At 39.8% G+C, this 23,826-nt stretch overlaps 1 protein-coding gene across 1 annotated transcript in view; it reads right to left on the bottom strand.

Annotated features, from left to right (window-relative positions):
- The window catches only part of ZMAT3 (zinc finger matrin-type 3), an 84,977-nt gene that overhangs the window by 5,551 nt on the left and 55,600 nt on the right, over positions 1-23,826 (bottom strand). The window lies entirely within an intron of this gene.

Consider the following 23,826-nt stretch of genomic DNA (forward strand, 5'->3'; position numbering starts at 1 on the left):
TAAAAGATAGTAGCTTATTAATTCAATATTAATGATGATTAATGTGTTTAAATGTCTTTTTCACTTAACAATGATATACGTTTATGACACATGTAATTAATAATGAAGTTTCATATAGTTTTCTTTCATTAAAGGGATACTGAACCCAAATGTTTTCTTTCATGATTCAGAGAGAGCATGCAATTTTCAAAAGATTGGAGCTGGCCCATTTTTGGTTCAGTACCATGGATAGCACTTGCTGATTGGTGGCTACATTTAGCCACCAATTAGCAAGCACTACTAAGTGCTGAACCAAAGATGGACCGGCTTGTAAGCTTACATTCCTGCTTTTTCAAATAAAGACACCAAGAGAATGAAGAAAAAATTAAAAGGGGTAAATTTGAAAGTTGCATAAAATTGCATGCTTTATCTGAATCATGAAAGAAAAAAATTCAGTTCAGTATCCCTTTAAAGGGACATTCCAGCCCAAATTGGAATCCACATGAATGCATTTCAGTTTTGAATAGAAGCATTTTTATAATATACATGTATTAGCAAAAAATGCTTCTAATAAAAGCTATAGCTGTTTCAAAAGTGTATTTAAGTATGCACCGTGCACCAGCATTTTAAACACAGCACTTGCTCAGAGAGCCTAATCTGCTTGTATCACCTGGTAATTACTTATGGCTAGATTACGAGTTTTGCGGTATGAGTGAAAAAGCAGCGTTAAGGCTCTTTTTCACTATCAAAGTATTACGAGTCTTGCAGGTATATCTGTACCGTACACTTTTTTGGCCGTAACGCAATATAACTACCACAGCTTTCCAAAAGTCCTTTTTCAATTGGACTTCCTTTGCACCGGTATTACGAGTCTGCCTGGGAGGCCAAAAAGTGAGCGGTACAGTCTATACCGTCAAGATCCATACCATAAACTGAAAGTCAGTAGTTATGAGTTTATGCTACAACGCCGAAACATAAAACTCATAACTAAAGTGCTAAAAAGTACACTAACACCCATAAACTACCTATTAACCCCTAAACCGAGGCCCACCCACATCACAAACAATAAAATAAAATTATTAACCCCTAATCTGCCACTCCGGACATCGCCGCAACTACAATAAACATATTAACCCCTAAACCGCCGTACTCCCGCATCACAAACACTAGTTAAATATTATTAACCCCTAATCTGCTGTCCCTAACATCACTGCAACCTACATTACTGTTATTAAGCCCTAATCTGCTGCCCCCAAAATCGCCGCCACTATACTAAAGTTATTAACCCCTAAACCTAACCCTAAGTCTAACCCTAACACCCCCTAACTTTAATGTAATTAAAATAAATCTAAATAAAACCTACTATTAATAACTAAATAATTCCTATTTAAAACAAAATACTTACCTGTGAAATAAAACCTAAGCTAATAGTTACATTGTATCTAGCTCAGGTTTTATTTTTATTCCACAGGCAAGTTTGTATTTATTTTAACTAGGTAGACTAGTTATTAAATAGTTATTAACTATTTACTAGCGACCTAGCTAAAATAAATACAAATTTACCTGTAAAATAAAACCTAACCTGAGTTACACTAGCACCTAACCTTACACTACAATTAAATAAATTACATTAATTAAATACAATTAACTAAATTACATTAAAAAACAAACACTAAATTACACAAAATAAAAAATAAATTATTACACCTAATCTAATAGCCCTATCAAAATAATACAAAAACTAGCCTAAACTAAAATAAATAAAAACCTAAGCTCCCCATTGCCCTGAAAAGGGCATTTGGATGAGCATTGCCCTTAAAAGGGCATTTAGCTCTTTTTCAGCCCAAGCCCTAATCTAAAAATAAAACCCACCCAATAAACCCTTAAAAAAACTAACACTAACCTCCAAAGATCCACTTACAGTTTTTAAAGACCGGACATCAATCCTCAACGAAGCGGCAGAAGTCTTCATCCAAGTGGCAAGAAGTCCTCAACGAAGCCGCAAGAAGTCTTCATCCAAGCGGGCCGAAGTCTTCATCCAAGCCGGCAGAAGTCTTCATCCAGACGGCATCTTCTATCTTCATCCATCCGGCGCGGAGCGGCTCCATCTTCAAGACATCCGGCGCGGAGCATCCTCTTCTTTCCACGGCGACTGAAGAATGAAGGTTCCTTTAAGGGACGTCATCCAAGATGGTGTCCCTTGAATTCCGATTGGCTGATAGAATTCTATCAGCCAATCAGAATTAAAGGTGAAAAAATCATATTGGCTGATGCAATCAGCCAATAGGATTGAGCTTCAATCCTATTGGCTGATCCAATCAGCCAACAGGATTGAGCTTGCATTCTATTGGCTGATTGGAACCTAGTTAAAATAAATACAAACTTAGCTGTGAAATAAAAATAAAACCTAAGCTAGCTACAATGTAACTATTAGTTATATTGTAGCTATCTTATGTTTTATTTTACAGGTAAGTATTTAGTTTTAAATAGGTATTATTTAGTTAATAGTAATTTTTATTTAGATTTATTTTAATGATATTTAAATTAGGGGTGTTAGGGTTAGACTTAGGGTTAGGTTTAGGGGTTAATAACCTAACCAAGTATAGTGGCACCGACGTTTGGTACGGCAGATTAGGGGTTAATAAGTATAATGTAGGTGTCGGCGATGTCGGGGGCAGCAGATTAGGGGTGTTTAGACTCGGGGTATATGTGTAAACATAAATTTGTTTTCCCCATAGGAATCAATGGGGCAGCGTTACGGAGCTTTACGCTCCTTTATTGCAGGTGTTAGGCTTTTTTTCAGCCGGCTCTCCCCATTGATGTCTATGGGGAAATTGTGCATGAGCACGTAAAACCAGCTCAAAGCAGCGCTGGTATTGGAGTGCGGTATGGAGCTCAATTTTGCTCTACGCTCACTTATTGCCTGCTAACGCCGGGTTTTTGCAAACCTGTAATAGCAGCGCTATAGGGAGGTAAGCGGTGACAATAACTTGCAAGTTAGCACCGAGCAGCTCTTACCGCAAGACTCGTAATCTAGCCGTTAATTTGCTAATTGCTGGCATGATACAGGCCTCACTGGTGCTCTGAGCAGCTGTATTTAAAATGCTGGTCCACTGAGAATATGTAACTATGTTTAACATACATGTGCAGAGAAAAATGTCAACATTAAAACAGTGATAACTTTTACATTTTTGCCAATACAGGTGGCCCTCGTTTTACAACGGTTCAATTTACACCGTTTCAGAATAACAACCTTTTCCCCCAGTCATGTGACTGCTATTGAAAAGCATTGAGAAGCAGTGCATTTATTAAAATAGCCAGTAGGTGGAGCTGTGCGCTTGTGTTGCAGCAAAGCCAAGCAAGCTGAAATTAATCAGTTTAACCAGACCTGAGCTATCGAGCAGATTTCAAAGGAACAAGATCTTCCTGTCTATAAATCAGTCCAGATTGTAATGCATAGAAATAACTGTTTGCAGAAAAATGCAAGTGAAGTCTGTGTTGTGTGATTATTTTATTAGGTTTATAATGCTGTTTAGCTTGTAAAGCCTTAATTTCAAAGCTTTAAAAATTATGTATTAGGTGTTACTTATGACAATTTTTAGAGGGGCCTGGAACCTATCTCCCTCACTTCCCATTGACTTACATTATAAACTGGGTTTCAATTTACAACGGTCTTGATTTACAACCATTCCTTCTGGAACCTAACCCCGGCATAAACTGAGGGCTACCTGTACATGTTTATTGCAAATATGTTTCTATTCAACAATGTAATAATTCAGTGTGCATTTAACTTTTGATCAGAATGTCCCTTTAACAAATTTTAACCATTAAAAGTTTCACTTCAATCAAAAATTAAAAAGCAGCTAAGAAATGGCACACAAAACAGGAAACAAGTCCAAGGTGTAGTATTTGAAAAATCCAAGAATCTAGCAAAAAAGCTGCATGGAGCACTGTGCAACAGATGTATTTAGAATTCTACAAAACCATGCAGTGCACTAATTCTGATGGATTGAAATGAGGGCAATGGTCAGTGAACCTACAAATACCTACACTGAACATGTGTAGCATATGTACATATGCCCCAGAAACAGTAACAACTTTCATTAGAAGCATCTATTGCTTTCACAAGTAAACTGCAAAAAAAATTGCTTACATTCAAAATTGAACTGCACTCATGCACATTTAATTGTTAGGTACATTTTTAACAGAGAATATTAGTGATTATATGCTCAAATGTCCCATATGGCCCAACATTGATCTAACTGTAATGACTGTACATCCTACACATTTAGAACATGGGGGGTAGTTATCAAGCCGTCAACTTTTCTGACTTCGCCGGCCCAATACGCCCGCCTAAGCTCGCCTACCTTCGCCGCCGCGGACCTGAAAAAATACGCCTAAGTTATCAAAAAAAGCTGTCAAAAAGCCGCGGGGTAATGAGCAGCGGACTGTGAGAGTTATCACACATCCGATCTCGCTGCTCTTCGGCTGTTTGACAGCTTTCTTGCTAGCCTGTCACTAAGCACCCACACTAAACTTCACTGTTCTACCCCCTATACCGGCGCCCCCGGAGCCCCCCGCAACTAAATAAAGTTACTAACCCCTAAACCGCCGCTAGTCTTATAAATGTATTAACCCCTAAACTGCCGCTCCTAGACCCCGCCGCAAGTCTTATAAATGTATTAACCCCTAAACCGCCGCTCCCGGACACCGCTGCCACCTACATTATACCTAGTAACCCCTATCCTGCCCCCCCCTATACCGCCGCCCTCTGTAATAAAGTTATTAACCCCTATCCTGCTGATCCCACACCTCGCCGCAAATAAAAAAATAGTTTAACCCCTAAACCGCCGCTCCTTGAACCCGCCGCAACCTATATTAAATTTATTAACCCCTATCCTGCCCCCCCTACACCGCCGCCACTGTAATACAATTATTAACCCCTAAACCTAAGTCTAACACTTACCCTAACACCCCCTAACTTAAATATTAATTAAATAAATCTAAATCATATTTATATTATTAACTAAGTTAATCCTATTTAAAACTAAATTTTTACCTTTAAAATAAACCCTAATATAGCTACAATATAAATATTAATTATATTGTAGCTATCTTAGGATTTATTTTTATTTTACAGGTACCTTTCAATTTATTTTAACTAGGTACAATAGCTATTAAATAGTTATTAACTATTTAATAGCTTACCTAGCTAAAATAAAGAGAAATGTACCTGTAAAATAAATCCTAACCTAAGTTATAATTACACCTAACACTACACTATACTTTAATAAATTATTCCTATTTAAAACTAAATACCTGTAAAATAAACCCTAAGATAGCTACAATGTAATTAATAATTACATTGTAGCTATTGTAGGATTTATATTTATTTTACAGGTAACTTTGTATTTATTTTAGCTAGTTAGAATAGTTAGTAAATAGGTATTAACTATTTAATAACTACCTAGCTAAAAGAAATACAAAATTACCTGTAAAATAAATCCTAACCTAAGTTACAATTAAACCTAATACTACACTATCATTAAATTAATTAAATAAACTACCTACAAATAACTATAATTAAATACAATTACATAAACTAACTAAAGTACAAAAAATAAAAAAAGCTAAGTTACAAAAAATAAAAAAATAAGTTACAAACATTTTAAAAATATTACAACAATTTTAAGCTACTTACACCTAATCTAAGCCCCCTAATAAAATAACAAACCCCCCCAAAATAAAAAAATGCCCTACCCTATTCTAAATTAAATAAAGTTCAAAGCTCTTTTACCTTACCAGCCCTTAAAAGGGCCTTTTGTGGGGGCATGCCCCAAAGTTCAGCTCTTTTGCCTGTAAAAGAAAAATACAACCCCCCCCAACATTAAAACCCACCACCCACATACCCCTAATCTAACCCAAACCCCCCTTAAAATAACCTAACACTAATCCCCTGAAGATCATCCTACCTTTAGTTGTCTTCACTCAGCCGAGCCACCGATGGAACTGAAGAGGACATCCGGACCGGCAGAAGTTATCCTCCAAGGGGCGCTGAAGAAATCTTCCATCCGATGAAGTGATCCTCCAAGCGGCGCTGAAGAAATCTTCCATCCGGGCGAGGTCATCTTCCAAGAGGCGCTGAAGAAGTCTTCTATCCGGGCGAGGTCATCGTCGAAGCCGGGTCTTGAATCTTCATCCCGCCGGCGCGGAACATCCTCCTTTTCCCGACGAACTACCGACGAATGAAGGCTCCTTTAAGGGACGTCATCCAAGATGGCGTCCCTTCAATTCCGATTGGCTGATAGGATTCTATCAGCCAATCGGAATTAAGGTAGGAAAAATCTGATTGGCTGATGGAATCAGCCAATCAGATTCAAGTTCAATCCGATTGGCTGATCCAATCAGCCAATCAGATTGAGCTCGTATTCTATTGGCTGTTCCGATCAGCCAATCGGATTGAACTTGAATCTGATTGGCTGATTCCATCAGCCAATCAGATTTTTCCTACCTTAATACCGATTGGCTGATAGAATCCTATCAGCCAATCGGAATTGAAGGGACGCCATCTTGGATGACGTCCCTTAAAGGAGCCTTCATTCGTCGGTAGTTCGTCGGGAAAGGAGGATGTTCCGCGTCGGCGGGATGAAGATTCAAGACCCGGCTTCGACGATGACCTCGCCCGGATAGAAGACTTCTTCAGCGCCTCTTGGAAGATGAAAACCAGGTACGCTGGGCAGTTTGAAAACCAGGTACGCTGGGCCGTAAAAGTGCCGAGCGTACCTGCTAGTTTTTTTTATAACTAGCAAAAGTAGTGAGAATGTGCCGCACTTGTGTGCGGAACATCTGGAGTGACGTAAGAATCGATCTGTGTCGGACTGAGTCCGGCGGATCGAAGCTTACGTCACAAAATTCTACTTTTGCCGGTCTGGAGCCTTTGATAACTAAGGCGAATCAGCCTCGCCACAAATACGCTGCGGAATTCCAGCGTATTTGAGGTTGACGGCTTGATAACTAGGCCCCCATGAGTGTTAAACAGATGTTCCTGTACTGCTGAGCGGCACTGGAGAAAATCTCGGAGTTCAGCTGATTTTCTTCACTACAAATTCATCTTGAACTCCTACTATTCTGCCCTTAATCTCCATAAGCAACACTACTTCTCTACTCTTATCTCTAATCTTTCTTTTAACCCAAAACATCTGTTCTCCACTTCTAATACTCTCGTCCGCCCTCCCCCTCCTAATACAACTTCTCTGTAAGCTCAAGACTTTGCCAGCCACTTCAATAACAAAATCCACTACATCAGAAATGAAATCAGCTCTCAACATAATTCCATTCTCTCACCCCCTCAAATGCTCTCAATCAACAACAACCCCCATAACCTTAAACTTAGCTCATTCTCCCCAGTTACTGAGGAAGAAGTTTCGGCACTTATACTGCGCTCTCACCTTACTACCTGTCCCCTTGACCCTATTCCCTCACAGCTACTCCCCTCCCTCTCTGCTACCCTTACCCCTATACTAACACACATTTTCAACCACTCCCTCAGCACCGGTATATTTCCCTCATCGATGAAACATGCACTGGTCACACCTATCCTCAAAAATCCTTCCCTTGATCCTACCTCCCCATCCAACTACCGCCCTATTTCTCTCCTCCCTATTGCCTCAAAGCTTCTCGAAAAACTAGTATATGCACGCCTATCCCATTTCCTTACGTTAAACTCCCTTCTTGACCCACTGCAATCTGGATTTCGTCCCCATCACTCCACAGAGAGAGCAATTATTAAGTTTACTAGCGACCTACTTACAGCAAAATCAAAAGGCCACTTCTCTCTGCTTATCCTCCGTGATCTGTCTGCAGCCTTTGACACTGTTGACACCCTCTTTTGCTCCAAACCCTCCAATCCTTTGGCATCTGTGACACAGCCCTCTCATGGCTCTCTTCCTACCTGTCAAACCGTACCTTTAGTGTAGCCTTCTCTGGGGCCTCCTCTGTACCACAAGGCTCTGTCCTCGGTCCCCTTCTCTTCTCAATCTACACGTCATCACTAGGTTCCCTAATAAAGTCCCACGGTTTCCAATATTATTTGTATGCCGACGACACCCAAATCTACTTCTCTGCACCAGACCTATCTCCTTCCTTGCTAACCCGTGTCACTAACTGTCTTTCTCACATCTCTTCCTGGATGTCCTCTCACTACCTCAAGCTAAATCTCTCCAAAACTGAGCACCTCATTTCCCCCCCTTATTCCAAAATCTCCACCCCCAATCTCTCTATAACTGTCGACAACTCCATCATTTCCCCTACCCTGTATGCCCGATGTCTCGGGGTCACATTTGACTCAGATCTTTCTTTCACTCCTCACATTTAGTCCTTGGCTAAAGCCTGTCGCTTCCACCTTAAAAACATCTCTAAAATTAGACACTTCCTTACACAAGACACAACTAAGATTTTAATCCACTCTCTCATTCTTTCCCGCCTCAATTACTGCAACTCTGTCCTCGTTTCATTTGCTTAAAGGGGCATTAAACACAAATTGTAAGATGCATGATAATGTACTTTTATATCTGAGAGAAATTTTGAATTGTATAATGCAGCTTTAGTTTGTCATATGAGAGTAATGTTTTATGTTTTTCCTTTCTCCGACTTTCCTCTCCCCTAGAATAAAAATACATTGCTAACCAATCACTAATATATAGTATGTGACCATGAACTGTTGTTTGCATATGTGAAGTTAAATAAGGAGATTGGTGTACCCCTGTCCCATTTCCTTCCCTTAAGGTGGATTAGCTCTGATTCAGCTTAGTTAAAGGACCAGTCAACACAGTAGATTTGCATAATCAACAAATGCAAGATTACAAGACAATGCAATAGCACATAGTCTGAACTTCAAATGAGTAGTAGAATTTTTTTCTGACAATTTTAAAAGTTATGTATTTTTCCACTCCCCTTGTACCATGTGACAGCCATCAGCCAATCACAAATGCATACACGTACCAAGTGACAGCCATCAGTCATTCACAAATGCATACACACTTTTTCTTGCACATGCTCAGTAGGAGCTGGTGACTCAAAAAGTTTAAATATAAAAAGACTGTGCACATTTTGTTAATGGAAGTAAATTGGAAAGTTGTTTAAAATGGCATGCTCTATCTGAATCATGAAAGTTTAATTTTGATTGAGTGTCCCTTTAAATAATAATTTATTAAATGGGTTTTTAAATTAACGACCTTGTTATGCTTGCTGCTAGAAAGTTCAACCTCTTTAAATACTATGGTTTTACGTATCAGGACATAACAACAATCATCTGGTCCTTAGCAGGTCTTAAAATTAGGTAAATACAACCTCAGATGAACAACAACACATGACATATTACCCCGTGATTTATTTAACAAAAATAAAGCCAAAATGGAGAAGCCATGTGTGAAAAACTAAGTACACCCTTACTGCTTCCATAGGATTTAAGAGGCTAAGTAGCAGCCAGGTGCTGCTAATCAAATGCCCTTGATTAATTGATCATCAGCAAGGAGGAAAGACATCAGCAATGGTTTTAGAGAAGCAATTGTTGCTGCCCATCAATCGGGAAAGAGTTATAAGGCCATTTCCAAACAATTTAAAGTCCATCATCTACAGTGAGAAAGATTATTCACAAGTGGAAAACATTCAAGACAGTCTTCCCAGGAGTGGTCATCCCAGCAAATTCACTCCAAGGTCAGACCGTGCAATGCTCAGAGAAATTGCAAAAAAAACAAGAGTTACATCTCAGACTCTACAGGCCTCACTTAGCATGTTAAAGTTCATGACAGTACAATTAGAAAAATACTGAACATTTATGGTTTGTATGGAAAGGTTGCCAGGAGAAAGCCTCTTCTTTCTAAAAAGAACATGGCAGCATGGCTTAGGTTTGCAAAGTTGCATCTAAACAAACCAAAAGACTTCTGGAAGAATGTCCTTTGGACAGACAAGACCTAAGTGGAGTTGTTTGGCCATAATGCACAGCTCCATGTTTGGGGAAAACCAAACACAGCATATCAGCACAAACTCCTCATACCAACTGTCAAAAAAAGGTGGTGGAGGGGTGATGATTTGGGCTTGAACTCCTCTGTTTGCCAAAGTATTCTAGAGTCAAATGTGAGGACATCTGTCCAACAGCTAAAGCTTGGCCGAAATTGGGTCATGCAACAGGACAATGATCCCAAGTACACCAGCAAATCTACAACAGAATGGCTGAAACAGAAAAGAAATCAAGGTGCAATGGCCTAGTCAAAGTCCAGACCTCAACAGGATTGAACTGCTGTGCAGGACCTTAAGAGAGCTGTTCATAAATGAGTGCCCGCAAACCTCAGACTGAAAAAGTTATACAGAAATTGATTACTTCAAGTTATTGCTGCTAATTGTGGTTCTACAAGCTATTGACTCACAAGGTTTACTTGATTTTTCAAACATGGCTTCTCCATTTTGTCTTTATTTGTGTTCAATAAATCATGACAAGGTGTAATATGTTATTTGTTGTTGTTCATCTGAGGTTGTATTTACCTAATTTTAAGACCTGCTAAGGACCAGATGATTGTTATCATGTCCTGATATGTAAAACCATATAATTCAAAGAGGGTGCACTTTCTTTTTCAAATGACTATATATATATATATATATATATATATATATATATATATATATATATATATATACATATATAATTAAAATCCTCCACTAAGCACAAAATGTATTGAGAGTAACTCATTGTGTAGCCCATAAACAAACCTAGACAAGTCAGAAGGCTTGCTTTTCCCACAGGAAACTTCTGGATACATTGTTTCCAATGCAACAAAGGATTCTGGGTAAGACATGCAAATGAGGTTCACAATGATTCACAATTTTTTACTTCGGTCTGCTTTTAGGCAGACTCCCTTTATGCCATAGCATCACTGTATAATCAGCTTTTAAGCCTAAGCTTATTTATATGTGTGCACAGATGTATTTATATATGCATTTACATACATATATACACATATAAACACACATATATATATATAGTGACTAGTGCACTTTTACCAACAGGATACACTTACCAGGGTGCTGAGTAAAATTTCAGATATATGTAGAAGGAAACAGCACTCAACGGGCTTGACTTCAAAAAGTGTTCTTTATTCCAGTGACATTTCGGGGCTTGCACCCCTTCGTCAGACCAACAAATACAAGTGAAAATCTAACTTAAATACCATATAAGCCCCTCCCCCTAGTGAAAAAACTGCCAAAGCAGTTGTCATAGCAACCCTAAGATTTACACATACTTACAAAACAAGTGAAAAAACATACCTATACAATCTAAAAATATTCTAAAATTAACATTGATGCAATGTTAAATACAAAGTATCCATATGTGTGAGTAGAACTGTAATTGAATTAATGCCTAATAAAAGAATGTGTGTGACCCAGATACAAGCAGTGTGAACCCGTGTCAGTGCTATACATCCCATAGTAATCCAATACATCCCATAATGATACAAACAAACAAAGAATTTAAAACAAAGGATCCAGATGTGTATAATAGATAATAAAACATCTTCTTATATGTAGTTAACACAACCTAGTATCTATTAGCAGAATGCCCATAGCTAGCAAAAAAGGAGATAAACAAACTGAAAATGATGTGCTAGAGCAGAGCTTTCCAAACTTCTCATGTTGGTGACACAGTTTTTAGACCTACATCATTTTGCAACAATTCAGTTGTACTAGCAAACAGGAGGTTAAACTAATTTGTTTTAAGCGATACGGATACATATATAAATAATATAATAACAAAATGTATTTACAAGTAACAGTACGTATGAGCAAGAATTAAAAAAAAAAAGTTTAATAACACCAATAGCTACTTAATATTTTAATGGGATGTATGAGGTTGATGGGATGAACACGGTTTCTGAATATTTGGTGGAATATTAGATAAAGACACTCTGATTTCATCATCAAGCATTTTTAAACTTCCACTTCCTATCCTTATATCAAGAGCAGGAGCAGCAATGTACTACTGGGAGCTAGCTGTAAAAAAAACAAAAACACTTTGACTTCTGACTTCAGCTCAGCGTATAGGCTGCCACCCTCAGAGCTCTGCGAGTCTGACTGACTAGTGCCGCACTGCAAACACACTGCTGTACCACTCACTGACTACACATGCAGTCTTGAGCCAATTGAGGAGACTACACGTGCAGTCAGGAGCCAATGTGCTGCCAAAGCCGTCAATGGGAATAGTTTCAGTTCCTGCTGAGCTGCGCCAATAGGCTAAGATGATCTGTGACCCATTAGGTGTCAACCACGTGATATGCGTAGCAGGCAGGTAGAAAGTCAGAAATAAAAAAAAAAATGTTAAATTCCTAAAATTTGTGTTGAAGCAGGGACACACCTACACACTGCTGCCGACACACTAATGTGTCATTTGGAAAGCACTGTGCTAGAGGGTAGATAGCAGTTACAACCTACTGTTAGCAGTGGAAATAGCAATGGGCTCTTGTTCAACAGTGATCACAGAAAGCTCACCACCAATGTCATATCTACATGTTATATCTAGAGAAAAAGCGAGTGTCACTCTACTGTTACTGATTGTGAGCGCAACTGTATTCCTATAGGCTGAATGGGACAAGCCTTCACCCTAACATTACCTGAAATAGGTACTGCCTGCTGTCTCTATTGCGGCTATTTATGTAAAACAGAATTTATGTTTACCTGATAAATTACTTTCTCCAACGGTGTGTCCGGTCCACGGCGTCATCCTTACTTGTGGGATATTCTCTTCCCCAACAGGAAATGGCAAAGAGCCCAGCAAAGCTGGTCACATGATCCCTCCTAGGCTCCGCCTACCCCAGTCATTCGACCGACGTTAAGGAGGAATATTTGCATAGGAGAAACCATATGTTACCGTGGTGACTGTAGTTAAAGAAAATAAATTATCAGACCTGATTAAAAAAACCAGGGCGGGCCGTGGACCGGACACACCGTTGGAGAAAGTAATTTATCAGGTAAACATAAATTCTGTTTTCTCCAACATAGGTGTGTCCGGTCCACGGCGTCATCCTTACTTGTGGGAACCAATACCAAAGCTTTAGGACACGGATGAAGGGAGGGAGCAAATCAGGTCACCTAAATGGAAGGCACCACGGCTTGTAAAACCTTTCTCCCAAAAATAGCCTCAGAAGAAGCAAAAGTATCAAATTTGTAAAATTTAGAAAAAGTGTGCAGTGAAGACCAAGTCGCTGCCTTACATATCTGATCAACAGAAGCCTCGTTCTTGAAGGCCCATGTGGAAGCCACAGCCCTAGTGGAGTGAGCTGTGATTCTTTCAGGAGGCTGCCGTCCGGCAGTCTCATAAGCCAATCGGATAATGCTTTTAATCCAGAAGGAGAGAGAGGTAGAAGTTGCTTTTTGACCTCTCCGTTTACCAGAATAAACAACAAACAAAGACAAAGTTTGTCTGAAATCCTTAGTAGCTGCTAAGTAAAATTTGAGAGCACGAACTACATCCAAGTTGTGCAACAAACGTTCCTTCTTTGAAACTGGATTAGGACACAAAGAAGGCACAACTATCTCCTGGTTAATGTTTTTGTTAGAAACAACTTTTGGAAGAAAACCAGGTTTAGTACGCAAAACCACCTTATCTGCATGGAACACCAGATAAGGAGAAGAACACTGCAGAGCAGATAATTCTGAAACTCTTCTAGCAGAAGAAATTGCAACCAAAAACAAAACTTTCCAAGATAATAACTTAATATCAACGGAATGTAAGGGTTCAAACGGAACCCCCTAAAGAACTGAAAGAACTAGGTTGAGACTCCAAGGAGGAGTCAAAATTTTGTAAACAGGCTTGATTCTAACCAGAGCCTGAACAAAGGCTAGAACATCTGGCACAGCTGCCAGCTTTTTGTGAAGTAACACAGACAAGGCAGAAATCTGTCCCATCAAGGAACTTGCAGATAATCCTTTTTCCAATCCTTCTCGAAGGAAGGATAGACTCTTAGGAATCTTAACCTTGTCCCAAGGGAATCCTGCAGATTCACACCAACAGATATACCAAATTATGTGGTAATTATTCTGGTTACAGGCTTTCAGGCCTGAACAAGAGTATTAATAACAGAATCTGAGAACCCTCGCTTTGATAAGATCAAGCGTTCAATCTCCAAGCAGTCAGCTGGAGTGGGTCGAACGGACCTAGAACAAGAAGGTCTCGTCTCAAAGGTAGCTTCCATGGTGGAGCCGATGACATATTCACCAGATCTGCATACCAAGTCCTGCGTGGCCACGCAGGAGCTATCAAAATCACCGACGCCCTCTCCTGATTGATCCTGGCTACCAGCCTGGGGATGAGAGGAAACGGCGGGAACGCATAAGCTAGTTTGAAGGTCCAAGGTGCTACTAGTGCATCCACTAGAGCCGCCTTGGGATCCCTGGATCTGTACCCGTAGTAAGGAACTCTGAAGTTCTGACGAGAGGCCATCAGATCCATGTCTGGAATGCCCCACGGTTGAGTGACTTGGGCAAAGATTTCCGGATGGAGTTCCCACTCCCCCGGATGCAATGTCTGACGACTCAGAAAATCCGCTTCCCAATTTTCCACTCCTGGGATGTGGATAGCAGACAGGTGGCAGGAGTGAGACTCCGCCCATAGAATGATTTTGGTCACTTCTTCCATCGCTAGGGAACTCCTTGTTCCCCCCTGATGGTTGATGTATGAACTTGGCCCTCGCTAGCTGAGGCCAAGCTTTGAGAGCATTGAATATCGCTCTCAGTTCCAGAATATTTATCGGTAGAAGAGATTCTACCCGAGACCAAAGACCCTGAGCTTTCAGGGATCCCCAGACCGCGCCCCAGCCCATCAGACTGGCGTCGGTCGTGACAATGACCCACTCTGGTCTGCGGAAGGTCATCCCTTGTGACAGGTTGTCCAGGGACAGCCACCAACGGAATGAGTCTCTGGTCCTCTGATTTACTTGTATCTTCGGAGACAAGTCTGAATAGTCCCCATTCCACTGACTGAGCATGAACAGTTGTAATGGTCTTAGATGAATGCGCACAAAAGGAACTATGTCCATTGCCGCTACCATCAAACCTATCACTTCCATGCACTGCGCTATGGAAGGAAGAGGAACGGAATGAAGTATCCGACAAGAGTCTAGAAGTTTTGTTTTTCTGGCTTCTGTCAGAAAAATCCTCATTTCTAAGGAGTCTATTATAGTTCCCAAGAAGGGAACCCTCGTTGACGGAGATAGAGAACTCTTTTCCACGTTCACTTTCCATCCGTGAGATCTGAGAAAGGCCAGGACAATGTCCGTGTGAGCCTTTACTTGAGGAAGGGACGACGCTCGAATCAGAATGTCGTCCAAGTAAGGTACTACAGCAATGCCCCTTGGTCTTAGCACCGCCAGAAGGGACCCTAGTACCTATGAGAAAATCCTAGGAGCAGTGGCTAATCCGAAAGAAAACGCCACGAACTGGAAATGCTTGTCCAGGAATTCAAACCTTAGGAACCGATGATGTTCCTTGTGGATAGGAATATGTAGATACGCATCCTTGAAATCCACCTTGGTCATGAATTGACCTTCCTGGATGGAAGAAAGGAGTGTTCGAATGGTTTCCATCTTGAACGATGGAACCTTGAGAAACTTGTTCAAGATCTTGAGATCTAAGATTGGTCTGAACGTTCCCTCTTTTTTGGGAACTATGAACAGATTGGAGTAGAACCCCATCCCTTGTTCTCCTAATGGAACAGGATGAATCACTCCCATTTTTAGCAGGTCTTCTACCCAATGTAAGAATGCCTGTCTTCTTATGTGGTCTGAAGACAACTGAGACCTGTGGAACCTCCCCCTTGGAGGAAGCCCCTTGAACTCCAGAGAATAACCTTGGGAGACTATTTCTAGCGCCCAAGGATCCAGAACATCTCTTGCCCCAGCCTGAGCGAAGAGAGAGAGTCTGCCCCCCACCAGATCCGGTCCCGGATCGGGGGCCCGCATTTCATGCTGTCTTGGTAGCAGTGGCAGGTTTCCTGGCCTGCTTTCCTTTGTTCCAGCCTTGCATAGGTCTCCAGGCTGGATTGGCTTGAGAAGTATTACCTTCCTGCTTAGAGGACGTAGCCCTTGGGGCTGATCCGTTTCTGCGAAAGGGACGAAACTTAGGTTTATTTTTGGTCTTGAAAAGACCTATCCTGAGGAAGGGCGTGGCCCTTGCCCCCAGTGATATCAGAGATAATCTCTTTCAAGTCAGGGCCAAAGAGTGTTTTCCCCTTGAAAGGAATGTCAAGCAATTTGTTCTTGGAAGAAGCATCCGCTGCCCAAGATTTTAACCAAAGCGCTCTGCGCCACAATAGCAAACCCAGATTTTTTTCGCCGCTAACCTAGCCAATTGCAAGGTGGCGTCTAGGGTGAAAGAATTAGCCAATTTAAGAGCACGAATTCTGTCCATAATCTCCTCATAAGAAGAAGAATTACTAATAATCGCCTTTCCTAGCTCATCAAACTAGAAACACGCGGCTGCAGTGACAGGGACAATGCATGCAATTGGTTGTAGAAGGGAACCTTGCTGAACAAACATCTTTAGCAGACCTTCTAATTTTTTATCCATAGGATCTTGGAAAGCACAACTATCTTCTATGGGTATAGTGGCGCGCTTGTGTAGAGTAGAAACCGCCCCCTCGACCTTGGGGACTGTCTGCCATCAGTCCTTTCTGGGGTCGACTATAGGAAAACAATTTTATAAATATGGGGGGAGGTACTAAAGGTATACCGGGCCTGTCCCATTCTTTACTAACAATGTACGCCACCCGCTTGGATATAGGAAAAGCTTCGGGGGGCCCCGGGGCCTCTAAGAACTTTTCCATTTTACATAGTGGTTCTGGAATGACCAGATAATCACAATCATCCAAATTGGATAACACCTCCTTAAGCAGAGCGCGGAGATGTTCCAACTTAAATTTAAAAGTAATCACATCAGGTTCAGCTTGTTGAGAAATGTTTCCTGAATCTGAAATTTCTCCCTCAGACAAAACCTCCCTGGCCCCCTCAGACTGGTGTAGGGGCCCTTCAGAAACCATATCATCAGCGTTCTCATGCTCTACAGAATTTTCTAAAACAGAGCAGTCGCGCTTTCACTGATAAGTGGGCATATTGGCTAAAATGTTTTTGATAGAATTATCCATTACAGCCGTTAAATGTTGCATAGTAAGGAGTATTGGCGCACTAGATGTACTAGGAGCCTCCTGTATGGGCAAGACTGGTGTAGACGAAGGAGGGGATGATGCAGTACCATGCTTACTCCCCTCACTTGAGGAATCATCTTGGGCATCATTTTTACAAAAAATTTTTTTTTTTTTATGACATAAAATACATATAGTTAAATGAGAAGGAACCTTGGTTTCCCCACAGTCAGAACACAATCTATCTGGTAGTTCAGACATGTTAAACAGGCATAAACTTGATAACAAAGCACAAAAAACGTTTTAAAATAAAACCGTTACTGTCACTTTAAATTTTAAACTAAACACACTGTATTACTGCAATTGCGAAAAAGTATGAAGGAATTGTTCAAAATTCACCAAAATTTCACCACAGTGTCTTAAAGCCTTAAAAGTATTGGACACCAAATTTGGAAGCTTTAACCCTTAAAATAACGGAACCGGAGCCGTTTTTATATTTAACCCCTTTACAGTCCCTGGAATCTGCTTTGCTGAGACCCAACCAAGCCCAAAGGGGAATACGATACCAAATGATGCCTTCAGAAAGACTTTTCTATGTATCAGAGCTCCACACACATGCGACTGCATGCCATGCTGTCCTCAAAAACAAGTGCGCCATACCGGCGCGAAAATGAGGCTCTGACTATGATTAGGGAAAGCCCCTAAAGAATAAGGTGTCAAAAACAGTGCCTGCCGATATAATCATATCAAAATACCCAGAATAAATGATTCCTCAAGGCTAAATATGTGTTAATAATGAATCGATTTAGCCCAGAAAAAGTCTACAGTCTTAATAAGCCCTTGTGAAGCCCTTATTTACTATCTTAATAAACATGGCTTACCGGATCCCATAGGGAAAATGACAGCTTCCAGCATTACATCGTCTTGTTAGAATGTGTCATACCTCAAGCAGTAAGAGACTGCACACTGTTCCCCCAACTGAAGTTAATTGCTCTCAACAGTCCTGTGTGGAACAGCCATGGATTTTAGTTACGGTGCTAAAATCATTTTCCTCATACAAACAGAAATCTTCATCTCTTTTCTGTTTCTGAGTAAATAGTACATACCAGCACTATTTTAAAATAACAAACTCTTGATTGAATAATAAAAACTACAGTTAAACACTAAAAAACTCTAAGCCATCTCCGTGGAGATGTTGCCTGTACAACGGCAAAGAGAATGACTGGGGTAGGCGGAGCCTAGGAGGGATCATGTGACCAGCTTTGCTGGGCTCTTTGCCATTTCCTGTTGGGGAAGAGAATATCCCACAAGTAAGGATGACGCCGTGGACCGGACACACCTATGTTGGAGAAAAGGACTATAGGAGTGATGGAGGTAGTCAGATAATAATTATTATCACACAGCCAATGTGTTACAAAGCTAGTGGGACAAGGATATAATACAGACACAAATATGTAATGCAAATCCAATTGAGAAGGGGCATGATATATAACTATAATGGATATCTTAAACATAAATACTCTGTATGTGTGTGTCATACCCCCTTACTGGACAGCAGTGAGACAGCCTCCATAAATTGTAGGATTTTACAAGCACAAAAAAAATGTAAATACATACATAAAGTGACAAAGGGAGAGACCCCTAAGATTGAACATTTGCGTACAAAATAGGGTATTTGAGTCCTAACATCAATACTGTATAAAGCATATATGTTCTAAGAGATACTATTTAGATATTAAAAGAGTAAATAGGTGAAAACAAGTACATTACCACCAATATAGTATGACTGTCCAAAACATTTTAGAGGAAGCAATGCCAGTCAACCCCCATATTCAAACCGTTGGGGTGAATTGTCCCTAGATTATAAATCCATTGGGCTTTTTTCTGGAGTAATAATTTCTCCCTCCCCCCCCCCTCCTCAGTGGGGAATGTGGTCGATATGGATAAAGCGTAAGTCCTTCACTGAATGTCCCTGCTCCAAAAAGTGCCTGGCCACTAGTTGGTCGCTCTTTTTCTAATCCAGTGCAGTCCGTATGGCACTCCGATGGTTAGCCATACATTTTTTTTATGTCATCAGACGTTTTGCCTATGTAAAATAGGCCACAAATACAGTCCAGCATGTATATAACGAACTTGGTAGTACCAGTGGCGTATTTAGGTTTTATGCTGCCCTAGGCACTCAAAATTCTGCTGCTCTTCTCCCCAGATCTTAGACTTTTTAATATGCCCCTGGGTAGAACATGTCAGGTGATGTTTGATAGGGAAATGCTGGTTAGTGTGGGGGTGTCTGAAACTGCCCCCCTTGGGTCATGGAATGGCAAGTAGTACAGCTTGGACATCTGAATGATCCTAATCTAGAGGGTCTGGTAGTTGCTTCCGTACTGTAGCTGTCCTCATGAGAATATCTCTAAGGATCCTACCCCGTCTGTATCCTACTCTTGGAGGTCCATACTCACTTAATGGGAGAGTGTCATCAGATCTAATAATATTACAAATGTCGTTCAATAGTGTCTCAAGTGTGCCAGACGGTGGTGAGAATGTTATACTCCCTTCTGGCAAATGTCTGTTTAATCTCCTGTATTTTTTTCAGGCGTCTTTCTTCAGAATAATTATTTCTTATAACTTTTAGCATTTGTGCTTTAGGGATTGCCATGATCAGTGATCGTTGATGACAACTCTGGGCGTGATCACTGTTGAGCAATAGCCCATTGCTATTTCCACTGCTAACAGTAGGTTGCCACTTTTTGTATGATCATGTAACTGCTATCTACCCTCTAGCACATAATTTTCAGTTTAAAATACAAGGTATGTCAGGACACAAGCGCAGTGGGTCCTGGACTATATCAAAAAGATGCGTCTAACCAAAAGGAGGAGGGATGGTATGAAATAAGTATGAGTATAGATTAACACAATAAAGCACGAAAAATATGTGTCAATATCCCAGAAGAAGAACTTTTTTTCGCTTTCTGCGATGACATTTTTTAAGTCAAACATTTTCTGCAGGTCATTTTGAAATTAAGTACAATTTTAAATTATGCAGTTACACTAAAGCACCAGATCAATTGCAATATACTGATTAACTGGAGAATAAAGAAAGTTTTATATATTATATTACAGCAGTTAAAAAGAGACAGTCATCAATCAATGCTCTGCTGCTTTGCAGTGCTACCCCATATTTGACTGTTCTCTTCAAATAGTGCTTCACTGTGGCTGCACTGTGATAAGGAAATTGTAAACAATGAAGACAGAGAAAAGTGCTGTTTTGGAGCAGCGCTGCAAAACGAAAGTGCTAACTGTTCCCTCATGTGTTTCATTCTTTCTGCAGACATGCTGCATTTTCTGCGATGACATCTCAGATCACAGCATGTTCTGCCTTGGGGGTCAATATATCACAATATAGCAATACCCAGACCCATCAACCAAATCCCAAAACTGGACCAGAGATGTATGGTCACGTTCATAAGATCATACACATAAGATAATTAACAAGATGATGGTAAAAGGACTCAGTCCAATAATAGAGTCTCCTATAACTGTAATGGAAGAGGACCAATAACCAATCTCCAGCAGTGAAGGTGATACCAAATCGACAGGCAGCTCTTTTAAAATGTCACGCCAGACACACAGGATTCTACAATTCAAAGAGATAGAATGCGCCTCATGGTATAGGTCAATAAAATCACACAAGCAGGTGTATAGACTGTCTATACACCTGCTTGTGTGATTTTATTGACCTAAACCATGAGGCGCATTCTATCTCTTTGAATTGTAATTTTCAGTTTGTTTATCTCCGTTTTTGCTAGCTACGGGCATTCTGATAATAGATACTAGGTTGTGATAACTACATATAAGACAATGTTTTATTATCTATTATTCACATCTGGATCCGTTGTTTTAAATTCTTTGTTGGTTTGTTTGTATTATTATGGGATGTATTGGATTACTATGGGATGTATAGCACTCACACTGTTTACACTGCTTGTATCTGGGTCACTCACATTATTTTATTAGGCATTAATTAGACTACAGTTCCTCTTACACATATGAATTATTTGTATTTAACATTGCATCAATGTTATTTTTAGATTGTATAGGTATGTTTTTTCACTTGTTTTATAATTATGTGTAAACCTTAGGGTTGCTGTGACAACTGCTTTGGCGTTTTTTTCACTAGGGGGAGGGGCCTATATGATATTTAAGTTGGATTTTCACTTGTATTTGTTGGTCTGATGAAGGGGTGCAAGCCCGAAACGTCACTGCAATAAAGAACACTTTTTATATATATATATAAGATGCTCAAAAAACAATTGCTTTAGACCTGAGGAAGAGAGGAAAACTCTCGAAAGCTTCTCTTTGAAATATTATGTTAGTCCAATAAAAAAAGGTATCACTGCATACTGCAATACTTTGTTTTTTGAGCATCTTATCTACTGGACTAACACGACTACTCCAATCTTCACTATATATATATATATATATATATATATATATATATATTTATTATTTAATAAAGTGTATGTAGGGGAAATATTTCACATTACAATGTTCTTCACATAGGGGAATATGTTCTAAGTATTTATATATATATATATATATATATATATATATATATATATATATATATATATAAAAGTTCCAAGGTTATAGCACGCTCTGTTCCAATCTACAGCTGCGGGGTGCCATCCAATCTTCCATACAATAGTTAACCAAGAGATGCACTCGCCGTAAATCAAAAGTGATGTTTATTGATATAAAGGTGAACGTTTTCGGGGTGTAACCCCTGTCCTCAGACCCCTGTGTGACTAAATAAGAAATACTCACTTTTGAATTACGGCGAGTGAATCTCTTGGTTAATTATATATATATATATATATATATATATATATATATATATATATATATATATATATAGGCATAGATATATATTGTACCAAAAAAAATCAAATATATATGGAGGGTGATCAAGTTGAATTATTGCAGTTTGTCAATAGTTTGAACCAAAATTATCTAAATATACGTCTTACTATGCACTTTAGTAAATCTGAGATTGATTTTCTTGACATTAAGGTCAAAAATGTGAACAATATGTTGGTCACTGAAAATTTTAGAAAGGCTACGGCTACTAATAGCCTGTTAATGGCAAGCAGTCACCATCCCCGACACCTTATAGGAGGAATTCCTAAAGGACAATTTCTTCGGCTACGCCGCAATTGCTCGTCGAAAGAGAAATTTGAGGAACATGGAAAGCTCATGCAAGATAGGTTTCTTGAACGTGGCTATTCACGGCGTAAGATTAAAAAAGCTATGATTCACGCAAGAAAAATTGATAGAGATGATCTCCTGTTCAAGAGGACTAAACAAACAAAGTCAGTAATACGATTAACCACAACTTATAATTGTCATTGGCAAACCATTAAGTCAGTTCTTAATAAGCATTGGCCAATCCTTTTAAGTGATGGCAACATTGCCGAAGAAGTTGGGACTTATCCCAGCCTTACAGCAAAAAGAGCAAAAAATCTCAAAGATAACCTGGTCTCGAGCCAATTTAAACCCACAGAAAAAGAAGGAAATTGGTTCAAGAAGCACATCCCTAATGGCAACTTTCCTTGTGGAAAGTGCGTGACATGTGATTTTATGAAAAGGACCAAGACATTTTCTGGCAATAGTAAAAAATCTTTTCAGATTAATTACTTCTTCAATTGCAATACGGAGGGGGTTGTGTATCTCCTGGAATGTTCTTGCCCGGCGTTTTACGTGGGCAAAACGAAACGTATCTTTAAAGATCGTATAAAGGAACACAGGGATGATATAAAAGGTAAAATACAATCTAGCAGCATTGCGAGACATTATCAAGCTGTACATAACAGCAACCCAGGTTGTCTACGCTTTACAGGTATAGACAAAGGTATTGTGCATGGAAGAGGGGGGGGACAACGATAAATGTCTGCTCCAAAAAGAGTGTAATTGGATATTTACTTTGAACACTCTTTCGCCAGTTGGTCTTAATGAAAAGTTGGATATGGCTAGTTTCATCTAAAAAAGCCCCTTTCTATTATAATATTCATGTATATTAGAGTATTTGGATGTTATTAAAATGAATAGCTTTCTAACATCATTACTTGCTCCCTGAGTTTCTAACTTTAGTTTCAATTTTAATTAAAGACTACTTATTTCATTCTTTTGCTTATCTTTTGTTTTTCATTTTTTCATTTTTTATTTTTTTATTTGCAATTGTGAACGTCATTAACTAATTTGACTTATTATGTCTCATCAACTTTTTTGCTAGTTACTTCCTTCTTCTTTAGAATTAGTTAGGTTTGGTATGTATGTTACACATTGTTTAGCATCAAGATTAAGGTACATAATTGGTTAAAACTGGGAGGAGTCTCAGTAGATATATTCCCTCCCAGCAGGGCTAAGATCCATCTGCCCTGAGGAAGCCCCGTCTATCATTTGGCATTGTGGGTGAAACGATCAGGATCGTAGGCATTGGATCACAGACGCACATGTGACCAACCAGGAAGTAAGCACACAGTCCTACCACGCTGCAGTCTCAGCGTGCAGCATTCAACTGGCTCAGCAAACTGTTTCATGGGACTCAATTACAAGGCAGTATTTCAGGAGGCAACCGGTAACAAACAGCGGACCTCAATTGTGGACACCTC

This window comes from Bombina bombina, chromosome 4 (assembly GCF_027579735.1).
Source record: "Bombina bombina isolate aBomBom1 chromosome 4, aBomBom1.pri, whole genome shotgun sequence".
NCBI lineage: Eukaryota > Metazoa > Chordata > Amphibia > Anura > Bombinatoridae > Bombina > Bombina bombina.